At 39.2% G+C, this 16624-nt stretch overlaps 1 long non-coding RNA gene across 1 annotated transcript; it reads left to right on the forward strand.

Annotated features, from left to right (window-relative positions):
- Positions 1 to 59: 59 nt before the first annotated feature.
- On the forward strand, positions 60 to 15824 carry LOC122790394. The gene is made up of 2 exons (XR_006363012.1): positions 60 to 125; positions 15294 to 15824. It is a non-coding gene; the product is annotated as an uncharacterized LOC122790394 (long non-coding RNA).
- The last annotated feature ends 800 nt before the right edge of the window (positions 15825 to 16624 follow it).

Below are 16624 nucleotides of genomic sequence, written 5' to 3' on the forward strand. Positions count from 1 at the left end.
TTTTTCAAGTTTTTTTTACTCCTGACATCATCACGTGCAGAGCATGCACAATGACGTCAGGCTTACAAGACTGCCCAGACAATGTAGACCAGTCTGCCTTCCAGCACATCTTTCTTCTCCTCCAGGTAAAAAATGTTAAATGTAAAGCTTATATTTGCTTAATGGCAGAATATACATTTACTGATTAATGGCAGAGTTGCTTTTAGAAGACTTAACACTAACTTTGAGCTATGCAGAACTTACAGGCATTTGAGCTGTGTAATGGTTATGGAACGTATTTAGGAAAGGCTGCTATGCAGTCTTAACAGCAGGTACATTTTTACTTTTAACAGTTGGGCTGAGCTGCTTTATATGAGAGGGAGGCATTGCATTTTACTTTTAACTGCTTTGTTTTTCTTTTAGCAGCTGAACTTCTTTCTTTTAATTTTAACGTCTGTGTAGGTGAGCTGTTTAATGGAATGTATTTACTTTTGGGGGGATGACAACTGCTATGTACTCAATGGCAGGAAAAATAACTTGCTGACAGGCATTACATTTTACTTTTTACGGCTGAGCTGCTTTGTAAGAGAGGGACTCATTTTACTTTTAACAGCTGAGCTGCCATGTGTGTAAGTTTTGCAGAGTCCATTGAGTCACTCCACTCATGTCCTAGGCTGGTAAGAAAAATGAACTACCGGGCTTGTATGCTGCTTAGTGGCATGTGGAACTTTTTTCTGCTGTGCTGCAAGTCTGAGCGAGAGAACTGTGTGAAAGTCTACTGTGCCATTGTATTTTATCTGCTGTCACTGTCCTTCCAAGTCTCCGAGAACTTAATTGCTTAGCTAATTTTATTTGCTGTGCCGTGCTGTGAAAGTATGCTGCTGGGGCCAATCGCCAATGTGTGTGTTTGTATTTTATTTTACAGTTTAAGCAAGGTATGTGTAATGTGTGTGTGCCAGCCAGTGTATTGCTGTCGCTATAAGCAAGAGAGAACATATTTAAAAGTACGGTCGAGAGAACATATTTATTTCTGCTGTGAAAAGTAAGCAGCAAGTTCAAGAACTATGAAGTATCTGCTGTGCCAGTGTATTTTACTTCTCTGCTCTCGCTGTAAGTCAGAGCCCACTTAGCCAATTTTCTGCATTTATTCAAGCAATTAACCTGCATTTGTATGTATTGCTCTGCATTTTATTTTATAAGCAAGCTGAATTTGTGTGTATTGCTCTGCATTTTCATTTTACAAGCAAGGTGGATGTGTGTATTGCTCAGCATTTTATTTTACAAGCAAGCTGGATTTGTGTGTACTGCTCTGCATTTGTGTTTGTGTAAATGCCTCATTTAGGTATAACTGCTAGTTAGAATTACACAAACTCAAACCCTGTACCTTGCATACAAGGAGCAAGAGCCTAAAGTCTCTACCTATTCTACCACCACTTGGGGACATATTTTGGTTGTCTGTTCTTCAGTTTGCATTTGAAAGTTGGTATCCCACAATTCCTCTAGAGTGGGTGGTGTTACATAATTATGCATGCAAATTTTATGTTAATCAGCACACCGATTTTGTATCTATTTTTCATGTGCCTTTGTCCAGATTTCTGATGTTTCCAGGTTGAGTGGTATGACTAGTATGCTTTTCTCCAGTCATCTGGAATACACCTTTGTCTCCATGCTGTTATAAGTACCCTCGGGAGCCATTTCTCTCCAGCATCCTTATATCTGCTATGACCTCATTTGAGCCTGCTGCTTTTCCTGACTTCATTTTCCTTAATATGGTTCTTACTTCTTCTGTGGGAAGCTCTGCCTTCTCTCTCATTGTAGGCTGTGTCTGGGGCAGTACAGCTTCTGTGGGGTTGACTTCATTCAGAAGTTTCTGGAAGCACTCCTTCCATCTGCCTTTTCCTGTGGACTCATGAGCAGGTTGTTCTGGCAACCATTATGAATGGTGTCTATCTTTTTTATCTTTCTGTCTTTGTCTTGCAACCTGATATAGTTTCTTAGTGCCGTCTACTGAGTCATTTTCCAGAAGCTCCTATAGTGCCTCTGATGCCTTGTTCTTTACTATTGAAACTCTTTTCTTAGCCTCTTTGTTAGCCAACCGGCATTCCTTCCTAACCTGGTCAGTCTTTATTATCTTCCACTTTTTTCTGCACTCCTTTCTTTTGATGACTTCCTGGACTTACACATTCCATAACTAACTTTCCCTATGTACCCTACTTTCATATCTGATTCTTCTGCACATCTGTTCTGTAGTCCTCACACATGCTGTTTTGAAGTGCTGCCATTTTTCTTCAACTCCACCTATTTCCTCTTCTTCTTGAGGTGCTAGAAACCTGAGTAATTCCTTGAACTGTTGTGCTTTCTCTCCAGTCAACTTCCAGGTCTTCACCCTGGTCTATGTTGACCTTAGTGCCTTCTCTGACAACTGATTGCAGCTGATTGTGGCAATCAGTAGTTTACGCTGTTGGCCAACAGTTTCATTGGGGATGACTTTGCAATTGCTGATTTGACTTCACTGCCCTTTTCTTACTAGGATGATGTCGACCTGAGTTGCATGTTGGCCACTCTTATGTAGTTTTGTGGCTGTGTCCCTTTCTGAACCATGTGTTGGCTACTATCAAGCCATTTTCCAGACATATGTCTAGAATGGCTTGTCCTTGTTTATTCATGTTGCCCCACCAATGTGGACCAAGGCACTCTGCATATCCTATTCTTTCTATCCCGATATGTGCATTCAAGTCACCTATTATCAACAATAATTCATGTTGTCCTGCTTTATCTAGTAGGTCCTGAAACTGCTGTCTGAATGCACTCTTTTCCTCACAAGTGCAATCCTGCTATGGAGCATAGGCTGAGATTATAACTATTGCCCTGTCATAAGACTTAGGTCTGATTGCTATGCGTCTCCCTCACTGCTTTCTGAAGCCTCTCCTTCACCACAATCCCCATATCATTTTTAGCCTGTCCTTATCCTGAGTAGTAGACTCTGGATCTTAAGCCAAGTGGCTTTGCTGCGGTGCCTTACATCTTGTCTTCTGGATACATAAGATGTCCAGCCTCCTCCTTGTCATCCACATCCAAGCTCCATCCTGTCATTGCACCTACATTGAGTGTTCATGTTTGGCAAGTTGATTAATTTTACATCCAGCTTTCACTCAACAGAGCTAGCTGGGCAATTGGATCCCATCTGGCCAGTAACTTATTGAGCCAGGGATTCTCCCTCCATTACCATGGGGTAAGTCGGCCTTAGGTCAATGTAGGCCAGGTCCTCAACCCACTTATACTGACAAATATCCATGCCCATTTAACAACAGCAGTCAACACGACTGAATCACCTGGAGCTATATTTTACACCATTGAGTGGCGGCTAGCCCTGCCATGGCATGCAGTCTGTGATCTGAGTTATCCTGCCTTGAGGATATTGTGCATCACATAGGGCAGCATGTAGAATCTATTCTGCAGCTCACAACTCCATTCTTGGATAAATTCGAGAAGGAAACACTCAGCATGTTTTTTTGGATGTGGGGAGAACCCCACAAAGACAGAGGAAGAACACACAAACTTCCAAGAGGCATTGGCCGGAGGTCAGGATAGAACCTTGTACCTTGTGTATGGAAGATGAAGACAATCACTTCCTCCAACCACCCTTTACAAAAACTGCTTTCCTGATTTAAAATAAAATAAAAATCAGGAAACCTAGCCCTTAAAAGGACTCAAGGTTTAAATATTGTCACAGAAACCCTGCACTAAGGAAAACGTAACTACTCTAGTTTACACAATGTACACATAGTATGTCTGTTCACTCACATCCACTTGTACTCATAGCCAGCCTTAGGCATAGACCAACTAGGCAGCCGCCTAGGGCGCCGCTGTAGCAGGGGCATTTTTCCAGTATTTATTTGTTGTAGCTAGACCATGATGGGTGCACCAGGAGGTTTTGTGGGGGGTGCCATTGAGCCCTTTTGCCTAGGGCACCAGTTGACCTAAGGCCACTCCTGCTTCTACTCCTTTCCTTAAATTCAGAAAGGGAACATTACTGGCCAATAATAACATGCCCACACACACACACTTACAAGAACTGCTTTTCTAATTTAAAATAAAATAAAGAAACACAGCCTTTAAAAGGACTCATGGTTTAAAAATTGTCACAGAAACCCTGCATTACCAAGAAGGAAAAAGTAACAACTACAGTTTACACAAAGTAAACACAATATGTCCCCTCATATGCATCCACACTTAGCTTTCTTTAAAGCTCTGTTGTCTAGCTGGAGGCAGACAATGGGTGACAAGGTTGCATTTGTCTTGTCCAAGTAATTGTTTAACACATCAGTCATACAGCAAGCCATCACCTGCTGTGGGAGCACATTCTAAGGTTCCACCACTCTATTAGCAAAGTAAGTCCATCTTATCTCAGTCTTGAATTTCATACCATCCATTTTCCCCATCATATTTTCCTTCCACCCCATTCCAGCATCCTCAGTGATACATTATAGGCCTGCTACCAGTTCATACTCACATTAAGTAATAATATATTAAATCCTGTTAATTTCTATGCATAGTTCCTAATTCTGGCTTGACTCCTCATGCATTTATGTCTGAATATGTCTTTATTCTAATAGAGTTATGTGTTCTACTGAGCCTACACAACATAACCTGCTAAATATTTGACATAACTGATTACAAGCTCTCTTATATTGGTAGCTTTTAACATAGAAGTGAATGTGCATTTTCTAACTGTATTTTTAAACTGATTACAAGCTCTCTTATGATATTGGTAGCTTTTAACATAGAAGTGAATGTATATTTTCTAACTGTATTTTTAAAACTATTGTTCTATCTAACTGTGTTAATGCTTGCTTCTTGCTACTCACTACCACTATTGTTTCTCTCTCTCTCTCTCTATCCCACAAGTACCCTGCACTTCACTGTGCTGTTCCAGTCTATAACTTTATGTGAACCTACCTACCGGGTGACAAAGGACCCATCTGACAAAAACTATGGCTTCTTCCCTCAGCCTCTACTCCCTGCACCCCCTCTCAAGGAAACAAGAAAAGTATGTTATCTATGTCCTGCCTGTAAAACATACTACCGTCCACTATTGATTCAGGGGTTCTAAAGCACGCTCTGAGCCCAGTCAGCCAGCAGCCTCTTACCCCCCCCAACTAGCCACCTTGTTAACAATACTTTACTCCACCTCTCAGTATCTCTCTTACTAACTTATCCCCCTTCCCTATCTGGAAATTACCTACCCTCCTTACTGTACTTGCTTATAATACTAGCTTTGTCCAGTAAGTGGTATCTCTACCCTCTCCAATATTTCTCCTGCTTATCTATTTGGCTTTCTGATTTTAATACTCTTTACTTCTATGACCTTGAACTACTCTTAAACTTCACACTGTACCCTTCATTCTAAATTGCTACACTCTCCTGCTTTCTAATAGACCCCTTACTTATCTCTACTCCTACCCACTTTAGACTTACTCAACTTACCTTCTGTAATCAGCTCTGCTGACTGATTGTTTCTCTTCTAGCTGCTCCAGTGTCTGTTTCTACCTGCTCCATTTGCCCTGTGGGCTCACTCAGCTCCCCTACCATACCCCCAATTCCCACCCACCCCTACTAATCTTACACTTATACTTCACTGACCACTCCCCCCTACTATCTCATCCTATCACATACCTTAACATCACCAGGCCACTCCCTTACCTCTCTCCTAATTAGTACTACTTAACTCTTTCTAACCATCCCTCTCCTACCTTACCATCCACATCATTAACACACTTCCCAAGTCAACCTCTAATCTAACCCTCCTCTAATTTCCTACCTGCTTTTGTTATACCCTGCTTATTCTTCTCTAACACTTTCTTCTTTTTTTCTACAGCACCTACTAACTTTAAATACTCCCTACATAAATTTACCTTTTACCATGGCCCAAACAAAGGAAAATATATTCACAAGCATACTACTCTTCACTACCACAATATCTTGTCTGACCATACCTTACTTACTCACTTCCTTTGAAGATCATCCTCTATCTGAAATTAACCATTAGTTCAAACAAACGCTACCATTTTCATTTATCTTCTCCCTTAACCCAGTAACATAACCTATAATTCAAACTTTACACTACCAAAATTTCATAGAACTACCCACATCACTTACTTACCTACCAAAAACCATAACAACCTCTACAAACTACTTAAAACTCTACAATATCCCCAGCAACACCTCCTCCTAGGTGGTGCTATTCATCCTAACCCTGGCACCAATGCTAACCATACGATTAACCATTCCAATTTAACAGTACCTATAACTTCTACATTAACTATACCATCTAACTCCCTCTTCATAGCTCACCTTAACATTAGAAGTATTAACAATAAAATTCCCCACCTGCATGCACTCCTTGATGTACACTCATTTGAAATTCTATGTCTTACTAAAACTTGGCTAAAACCATCTACCCTAGACCAGGAAATTACTCCTCCTGGCTATAACATCCTTAGAAATGACCGTAAAAGCAAAAAAGGTGGAGGAATAGCAATCCTTTATAAATCTAACCTCCACGTTTCCACCATTAAAGTGCTTCCTTCATCAGATACCACATCTGAAATCCTAACTACCACATCTGAAATCCTAACTACCAAAATCCAAATCAATAACTCCAAATCTTTGTATCAAATTTGCATGTATCTACCCTCAGGTAATAATACCAATACTCTTGAGAACCTTCTCAGTCTCCTCTCTACCCAACTACCCCAAGAGACCATTGTACTAGGTCACTTTAACATAGACTGGTCCACTTGTATTTCTCTGAACCCTACCAACCACGTAAACCTCTTTGGATTCTCACAATTAATTACAACTCCTACAAGAATCCACAAACCTAACAACAAAGAAGCTACTCTGGACTCTATCCTTATTAATAGCCAACCTGAAGCCTATACTCCAGGAACCCTTCCCGACGATATCAGCGACCATATGCTTACCTACATTAGACATAAAGTCCGCATTTCAACTACTCAATCTCAAAACCTCTCGCTCAAAAAATTTCTTTAATCCAGACAGCTTCCTAACCGAACTGCAAGCATGTGACTGGTCTCCTCTAACCCATCTAGAACTTGACGAAGCAGTTGCCTACTTTAACACTAACTTTCTTCAAATCCTTGACTGCCATGCACCTTATCACTCTGTTAGATTAAGAACCAAACCTGCCCCATGGCTCACAAAACAAACTAGGCAAACAATACTCCTTAGAAATAAAATCTGGGCTAAATGGAGAGCTACCAAATGTCCAACAATCCACCTCCACTTAAATGCCACCAAGAAGGATATTCTTAGAGATAAAAAAGACTTGTACCTTCACCTTCAACAAACCAACCAACCAAACCCACAAAAATTCTGGTCTGGCATAAACAAACTTCTTCGACCAGGCCACACTACCACTCCAGACCCAACTGGTGTCAACCATAACAACTCCAACCAAATCGCTGATTCCTTTACTATCTTCTTCACAGAAGCCATTCAAACTCTGGCTAATTCTTTACCATCCATCAATACATTCCAACCAAATACCTGCAATACTTCATTACCTACCTTTAGAATACAACCTGTATCTACATCCCTCATCTGTAAACTACTTCAAAAATTGAAACCTTGCACCCCTTCTGCTGACCTTCTCCCATCTGAATACCTACAAATAGCCGCAAAAGCCATAGACTTTCCCATCTCTATCCTTATTAACAGAACTATCTCAGAAGACAAAATCCCTGCTTTATGGAAGATATCCCACATCATCCCTTTACACAAAGGTGGACCTTCTACAGAACTTTCTAACTTCCACCCTATTGCTTTACTCTCCCCATTAGCTAAGATAATGGAAAAATGTATTCACAAACTACTTAACCACCTACTACAAAATAACCTTCTAACAAACTGCCAACATGGCTTTAGGCCATTCCATAGCACCTCGACTGCCCTCTTATCCTTCATTGACTCTTTATATAAAAATCGTAACAATAACTCTTTTTCCTCTGCAATATTTATTGACCTGTCAAAAGCCTTTGATATGGTTAACCATAACTTACTTCTCAATAAACTAAAGGCCCTTTCTCCTGATCCTCAAGCTTTAAAATGGTTTAAATCCTATCTAGAAAATAGACAGCAAGCAGTACTCTGGCATAATAATCTGTCTTCACTACTACCAGTTAATACTGGTGTACCCCAAGGCTCCATCTTAGGTCCCCTACTCTTTTCCTTATTTATTAACAATTTACACACAAACATAGCTCAAGCCACCTGCATTCAATATGCTGATGACTCCACCTTAATCAGTACAGCCTAGAATATAGCCTCCCTCCATTCCATTACCCAAACTGGTTTTCAAAATGTTGAAAACTGGTTTCTGTAACACTGCCTCCTCCTTAATCCCAAAAAAAAAAACAAAACTGCTGCTATTTACCCCAACTCATAAATCAGACAATCCTTTCTTCTCTATAACCTCTAACAATGGCACCATCATTACCCCTGATACTTCAACCCGCCTACTAGGTGTAACAATTGATAATCGTCTCAGCTATGATGAACACAAACTCCACCATAAAATCTGTTAACAAAAAACTGGGCACCCTCTATAGAATCAAACCCTTCCTTACCCCTTCTGCTAGGAAAACTATTGCCCAAACCCACCGTATTTCCACCCTTTCCTATGCCTCTATTATATATACTAACCTATCCAAGAACAACCTCTCTAAACTCTCCACATGCTACAATAGTATAGCTAGATTCACCACCAGCTCCCCCTTTAAAACTCACCACTGCCTTAACCTCAAACAAATAGAATTGTTTAGAATTGGCTAGAATTGCAAAACCATATCATATGTCAACAATTACTTATGACTCAAAAGATCCTATATTATCCTAACACCACCCCTATCTTCACTAACCTAATTACACCATATACTAATCTACATACACTACGCTCTGCTACTAAGCTTCTAGTTTCCTCAAATAAAGCTAATAAAGCCGGCGATTCACTTTTCTCAAACACTGCAGGAAAAATCTGGAATTAGCTTCCTTCTGAACTATGTACCCTTGCTTCTATTTCTCTCTTTAAAAAACATCTTAAAGAACATCTGAAAACTCATTGGCTCTGTCCGTGTGCTAACCCAGACTGACATCTTTCTACTCCTTGCTCTTACCCCTATTCTTACTCCTGTAACCTATGCCTCCAAATCTAGAAACTACTCTTTCTTTGTAATATGAGATTAACATAAATATTCTTTTCCCTTATCTGAGACTTCCTCATACCTATTAGTGCATTTTATGTATAACTGTTTAAAATAATGTTGTACTAAAAACTTTAATAGATTATACATTTATTATGCTAACTGATTTTAGACCAATGTAACCATGTATTGTGATTCTTCTATATGTTTTTTTTATGCTTTATTAACTTTGTCATTGTTTTTTGCTTGGAGCTTTTCTCCCCGGGCCTCCACTGAAAATGGACACATATCCAGCTAGACTAGCCCAGTTAACAAATGTAAAAATAAAACAAAAATTATCTTTCATTTTTTTTTTTTTTTTTTTTTTTTTTTTTAAGCTTCAAGTTTAAACATCATTATTGCAGTCTAGGCACAAACCTCTAGTGACTCAACTTTACAAATCCCATTGACATTTAAAGATTATTTGGTGAAACCCCTTATTCATTAGCCTTCAAATGCCTTCAGAAATGGAGTCATAAACCTCACGCTGGTCCAATAAAAGATATCACATCAGGATTTTGTGCACTAATAACATTTTGCTTATTTTAACCCTACTCTCCTTAATACAAATATTTTGTGGAAATGCTACTCTATTGCATTTTAATTACAAGGCAATTAATCTCAGTAATCTAATTGTGACAGATGTAATATAGCTTTTGCACTCATAAATCCTGGAAGTTTATGAATCCAATGTCAAAGTTTAGACTTCAGACCTTCACGAGTATGCAAATTTTATAAGCCATTTCTTTGAGCAGTGAGTTGATGAAACATTTCCCATCAGGTAAGCCAGATTTTTTTTTCCAAAATAGTTGGCCTGCATTCTTACAAAAAGCAAAAATCTAATCTTTAAAAGCCCAAGTTCTATGACATGGTTAGTGGCATAATCTGATAAAGATTAACTCCCTCCATCTGATTTTATGAGTTATTTTTAATCACCTATCCATTAACAACACTTATCCTTCCTTCTGTCAGTTTTAATACCTCCTATATCTAGTTCTGGGTCATGGAGATCTAGAACAGCTATCCCTTGTAGCAGCAAGCAAAATATAGCAATCAGTCTTGAATAGCAAGACAATCTGTGCACACACACACACACACACACACACACACACACACACAAAATGCATTCTGCTCATGCACACAAGCATGCACACAAAAACACAAACACATACTGTGCATGTACCCATGCTTATGTACATGTGCATACAGATAGACAGACAGCTTTAGGCACCAGCAAACCCTGCAGTCGCTGGGGGCCCCCTGTTCCTGGTGGGGGGCACCCAACCACAGCAAGTTATCTTACCTTGATAGTTTGTAACGTATGGCAAACCACAAAAGCTAGTACATCAATCTTGTATACTGAATAAACCAGGTGGGTAATAATGCTTATTTATATTGCCTTTAAAATTCAAAAATATCTTTGCTTATAGTAACAGTGTTTTATCAAGCAAGAGCCTTCACAATTCCATTAAATATTTTACCACTAACATAGTGTCCATGGCTTAGTTAATCCCTGCTGGTGGATATTCTCTACACTAAAACTAGCATAGCCCGCTTTAGGTACCTGCAATACATGTGACTGCAAGGGGGCCCCCCAATCATTCTTCACTGTGTGATGGCCCCACAAAAGCTGCTGCTGGTTAGGGAAAATGAGGAGAAACTGTATTCATTTCATGATTATTCTGTTTAACCTGAACAGGCTGTGCTATGACCCTGTTAGGATAAAGCTAATAATGAACATAAGCAAGGTAAGCACTAGAGAGATCAGCAGCCCATTGTGACCAGTGTCCATGCTTACCTTGGATTTTAAGAAGAGCTAATACTTATCAGGGATGGTTTTCTCTTTTAGGGAGTTTTATAAATACTTGCAGAATATCAGATACTGTAACTCTCAACTTCTTCACTGAAGAATTCAGTGCAATACCAATAATAGCAGAATAAAGGCTCAAAATCAGGAACACATTTTAAATATTACTCTGATTCAATGAACAAGGTAATAGAATAACACCTTTTGTAGCAACATGTTTTTTCTGGACATTGTGAAAAATTCTAATGTCTGGATTTATTTTTACAAGCAAATCAAACTTGTTACAACAAAATTATGTGCAAAATCAGGGAAGGTCTGTGAAATCAGGGACAGTGACAGGTTTGCGTTTCTCCTCACTGAGGTAAATAAAAGTAACCCATCCTTGCTGCTGTTTTACGACTGCTTAACAGCAGTCACTGATCTGGTGTGCTGGTACCAGTGTTACACAACGTATTGCTAAAATATATGTGACTGTGTTTGTGAAAATGTTGGTGAGTTTTATCTGTGCACACACGCAATAATGCCAGGACACATACATTATTTTTCTGAGTGTCAGTAAAAACTGTAGCTAACAAGAAATTATATTTCAAAAGTAAGTCATAAAATGTATCCCAGAACATTCAGACATTTAGATCTTCTAAGAGTCTGGGGGATTTTTATTTATTTTACATTTGTTGACTGGGCTAGTCTAACTGGATACATGTCCATTTTCAGTAGAGGCCCAGGGAGTTAAGCTCCAAGACACGATAAAATACAAATACAATTACAAACAACAAAAAGCAAAATTTGTAATAAAAAATAGCAAATATAATAAAAATAATCAAGCAATGGTAGCATGTGTTGTAAAGCATAAAGGTTAGCACAGGGTGTGTAAAGAGGACAAGAGTCAAACAGTGCAAATTGAAAGGTACAGGGACATCGTACAGGTAAAGTCAATAATAGAGAAAGGAAGTTAGTTGTGTAGTGATGTTACTAAGAATTAACTTGAAAAAAAAAAAGGTATGCAAAGAGGAGTGAAATGGTGTAAAATAGAGAGACATGAAAAAAATATAATAAGAAGGAAGATGTAACAGTGGATAGTAAGCACAGGATGTAACAGTGGATAGTAAGCACAGGATAGGCAAGGTCAAGTTTAAACAGAGAGAGGACTAGTCTGGTTTGGTACAGGGGCATAGCCAGCATGATTTGAGGTAAAGTTTAAGTCTGTTTTTGAAGAGTGATAAGGAAGTAAGTGAGGAGAGGTCATTAGGGAGAAGATTCCAGGATTTACCTACAGTATGAGAGAAGAGAGAATCCCCAGCCCTGTTATTAGATTTAGAGATGTGCACAAGAAGTTTGTGTGATGAGTGTAAAGACTTCAGATTATTATAGGGGGTGATAAGGCTAGATAAACTAGGAGTATTAGAAGGCTTGTAAAGAATGTTGTGGGCAATGGTTAGTTGGTGAAATTTAATCAGGTGTTGTAGTTCTAACCATCCTAGCTGATTTAGATTTATACAATGGTGGGTTCTAAATGGGTTTCCTGTTGCAAATCTTGCAGTGTTATTATAGGACAAGTCCAATTTGCTTAAGATAGTCTTGGATAGATTAGTAAAAATTGGAGAAGCATAAAGGAGTGTAGAGATCAAATGAGTGTGAGCTATAGTAGTTTTGGCAGTAGGAGAAAGGAAGGCTTTAATCTTAGACAAAGTGCCATTTTTTTGTTGTTGACAGTCTTTATAGTATTGTTGATATGGATGTCGAAGTTCAGATTGTTGTCGATGGTGACACCTAGAAGTTTGGTGGTAGAGTCTGGAGATATTATACTACCATTGGTGGATGTCACAGAGAAATGAAGAGGAGAGGACTTTTGAGTAGGAGTGAAGAGGAGGAGTTTGGTTTTCTTTGGGTTCAAAAGAAGGCAATGCTGAGTGAACCATTGTTCACCTTTTGGGTGAGAGTGAAGGTCTTGGGAGGATGTAGCTGAGCATAGTAGTGTGGAGTCATCAGCATATTGTATGCAAGTGGCTTGGGGAATAGCTAGATGAAGGTCATTTATAAATATGGAGAAGAGGAGAGGTCCTAGTATGGACCCCTGAGGGACACCTAAGGTAATGGGTAGATGGGTGGATAGAGTGTTATGCCATAGTACTGCTTGCTGTCATTTGTCAAGGTGGGATTAGAACCATTTTATGGAAAGTGGGTCTAATGACAGAGATTTTAGTATGCTTATGAGAATCTGGTGGTTTACCATGTCAAATGTTTTAGACAAGTTGATAAATAGAGCAGATGAAAGATTATTTGGGTTTCATTGTTTGTTAATGTAATCAGTAAAGGAAAGGAGGGCAGTGGTAGTGCTGTGTGGGGGTCTAAAACCATGTTAACAGTTGGAAAGTAAATTGTTTTCAATTAAGTGGTGGAGTAATTGCCTGTGGATACATTTCTCCATAATCTTAGCTAAAGGAGAGAGTAGGGCAATAGGGCGATGGTTTGATAGCTCAATGGAGTGTCCACCTCCTCCCCAGACTATATAAATGGATACAGAGGGCTCTCTTAATCATCCTTGACTGTGTTGGGGCCCCACAAACACGGTTTTTGAGGAAGGAGGAGGTGAAAAAAAATATATATATTTTTTTGATTATGCTTTTTAACCTGAGCAGGGCTGTGATATGACCCTGTTAGGACAAAGCTAATAATGGCCTCTGCTCTCAAGTTCACCCATTCTAAACCCAGCCCCGTTCAGATGTGGGTGTACAGAAAGCTGTTGTAGGTTATATGAGGTGGGGGCAGGATTGTGGTGTTATTCCTCACAGTCAAATCTCAGAGGTGTGCACATGAGGTCATTAAAACTTGTGTTTGGGATGAGGACAGTGTGGTAACGGTTTCTTTTACTTTTCTCACATACCTCAGAGGTGTACAAAGAATATTACTGCAGCTTGTGTAGGAACAACAAAGTAGAATACATTACTATCATCATTATTTTTTCACTCTCGCAATCACACTGCATATACAGGTGGCTGCCTTTGACAGTTTGGTTTGAGGAGTGAGGAGATCTACGATGTATATGTATATCAGCAGTTCCTTGAATACACAACTGTGGCAATTTGAACCTATGCCTTCATCCCAGTCTAACACCAGAGGCATGCATAAGCAGTCTTTTGGGGGTGGATTGGGAGGTAAGCAGTTACCAGATAGGACCTGTGTAGCCAGACAACAAAGGGTTGTTATTTTATTCTGAGATACTGTTTTGTCAACTTTGAACATTAAGCCTTGGGTACAACTTGTCTTCCTTGAAAGAAAAGAACCCATAAAACTGAAATTCTTTTTTTATTTCCTAAATATTTATTACGGCACTGTCTTTCATCAGGAAATGTATATTGAAAGGATGCAATGAAAACTAAAGCTGAACAGCAACACAGTTTCTTTACTTAATCATAATTTCTGTTAAAGCCATTATTGGATGTAAAGGTGTGTAAAAAGAAAAAAAATAAAATGCACTTCATGTAGAAAGTTATAGCTTTTTGAAAATGCTGAAAAGTAAGGCAAAATGTGAGAAAAGGAAGAAAAAAAGTAATGTGTAGGCCTAGGGCACCATTTCACCTAAGTCCAGACGTGTACATAGAGTTGCTGCAATATATCATTGCTCCAACTAAATGTCAGTAACTGTAAATGTCCCTTTTTGTGAGATGGGCTAACACAGTGTAGTATACATGTCTTGTAATGTTAGAATATTGTAGCTAAATGTCAGTCAGTGCATACTACTCCTAAATGTTTGCAGCATGAACTAAAAGGTTCCTTAGGAACTGTGGAAGTGACAGGGTTATATATAGACTGGAAGTGCCTAGGGGGCCCCAGCTTGATATTTGCTGGGGGTCCCCAAAATGCTAACACCGGCTCTGCAGAAAGACACATTCATTCACACTCAAAGACGAGTGCACACACACACACAATTTAAAGCAACAGATATCCATCTATTGTTCCATTTAATATTGTTCCATTTAATCAATTTTGCCACTTTATTATCCCATTTACTTTATCATTGTAAACCCAAGACAAGACCTTCCTTTTCCCCTTTATCATGCCCATTAATCATTCTCCAAACCACTAAGCCCTTAGCACCACCAGGCTACTTAGGTTTTTATTTACTCGTTTCTTTGTTTTAGGTTTTTATTTAGTTGTTTCTTTGATTCAGGTTTATTTGTTTCTTTGTCTATTTATTTGTTAATCTGTAAAGTAATTAATTGTTTTTCTCTTTTCTTTTTCAGCTGCGGTTCAGGCCACATTGGCAACAGTAACTACAACACTTTTATGGACAACTTAATATAGCCAATCAAGCAGCATGTTTCTGCGAAGTAAAAAAGAAAACAGAATACCTAGAGGAATCCCATACAGACTCAGGGAGAACATACAAAGCTCCACATATACAGTGACTGTAGGTCAGGACTGAACCCTACAGAAGTGGGACAGAGATTTTACAATGAACGCATCATGCTCCCCAAAGATTATAGACCAAAAGTGGTCTAACGTGTATATTTCCAAGGTCTATACATGCTGTGTGCATAGAAAATCTCAGCATTACGTGCAAAATAGTAAAAACATGCATATTGATTTGTTGTGCTTTTTCAGTTTGTCATGGACTTGTACACCTGAATTGCATACACCTGTATTTGTTTTCTTCTAACTTTGACCTATTTTTATATGTAAAACATTATGAACTGATAATTAATGCTTCTCGAATGCATATGTAATTCTCACACTTGCATTAAATCTAATCCAGGGAAGAGTTAGGCACCATATCCCATGTGCAGTCTTTATACAACAAACTTTACACTGTCAAAGTATGTCTGCACCATAGCCTCTATTTATTTCAAGAATAGTGCAAAAATCAAAATAAGTTTGTGGTCACAGGCATTTTCATGTGGAGAACATTAGGTGGTCTTGTTTGATGGTGATGGTCATCACATGGAGATGAGAAGACTGACTATGTCATGTAGTTGTTGATGGTCACTAATCTAACCTTAGTGGGAGAATGGCAATCCTTTCATTACAAATACCGGCAGGTTTCAATAAGGACAATTCACAGAAGACCTAAGGAAAGGTAAGTGGCAGAAAGCCAGGTGAGGAGGTGTGGCCAGCTAATTTACCTTTTGTGCTAATTTAGCAGACCTGTGCTTGGGCTTAATGACCATCCTCAATTGTTCTTAAGACTGAATGACAATATCAGCTGATGAGGAGCACATTAGAGTAGCACTAGAAACAGGATTTACTTAATTCTTGTCTCAACAAACTCTGCCTTCAGCTCAAGATTCCTGACTTCAGTGAATTTGTGTCTTTTGGCTTTTCCCGGTTAGGGGTCACCACAGCGGAACTCCGGTCCGCTAATGACTGGCAGTAGAGTTTTATGTGCTGGCTTGCCGGGCCTAATGCACAACCTTCAATGAAGGAACGCCCATTCATGCATGTCGCCACACAGAAGACGCTCTTGAGATCGAACGGGCAACGTCTAACTGTGAGGCGACAACGCTACCGCAGCACCACCACCGCAGTATCCCGACCTCAGTGAATAAACTGTATATAAAAAAAAAAAAAAAACTTG

This window comes from Protopterus annectens, chromosome 16.part0 (assembly GCF_019279795.1).
Source record: "Protopterus annectens isolate FY-2018-M chromosome 16.part0, PAN1.0, whole genome shotgun sequence".
In the NCBI taxonomy this organism is placed as follows: Eukaryota; Metazoa; Chordata; order Ceratodontiformes; family Protopteridae; genus Protopterus; species Protopterus annectens.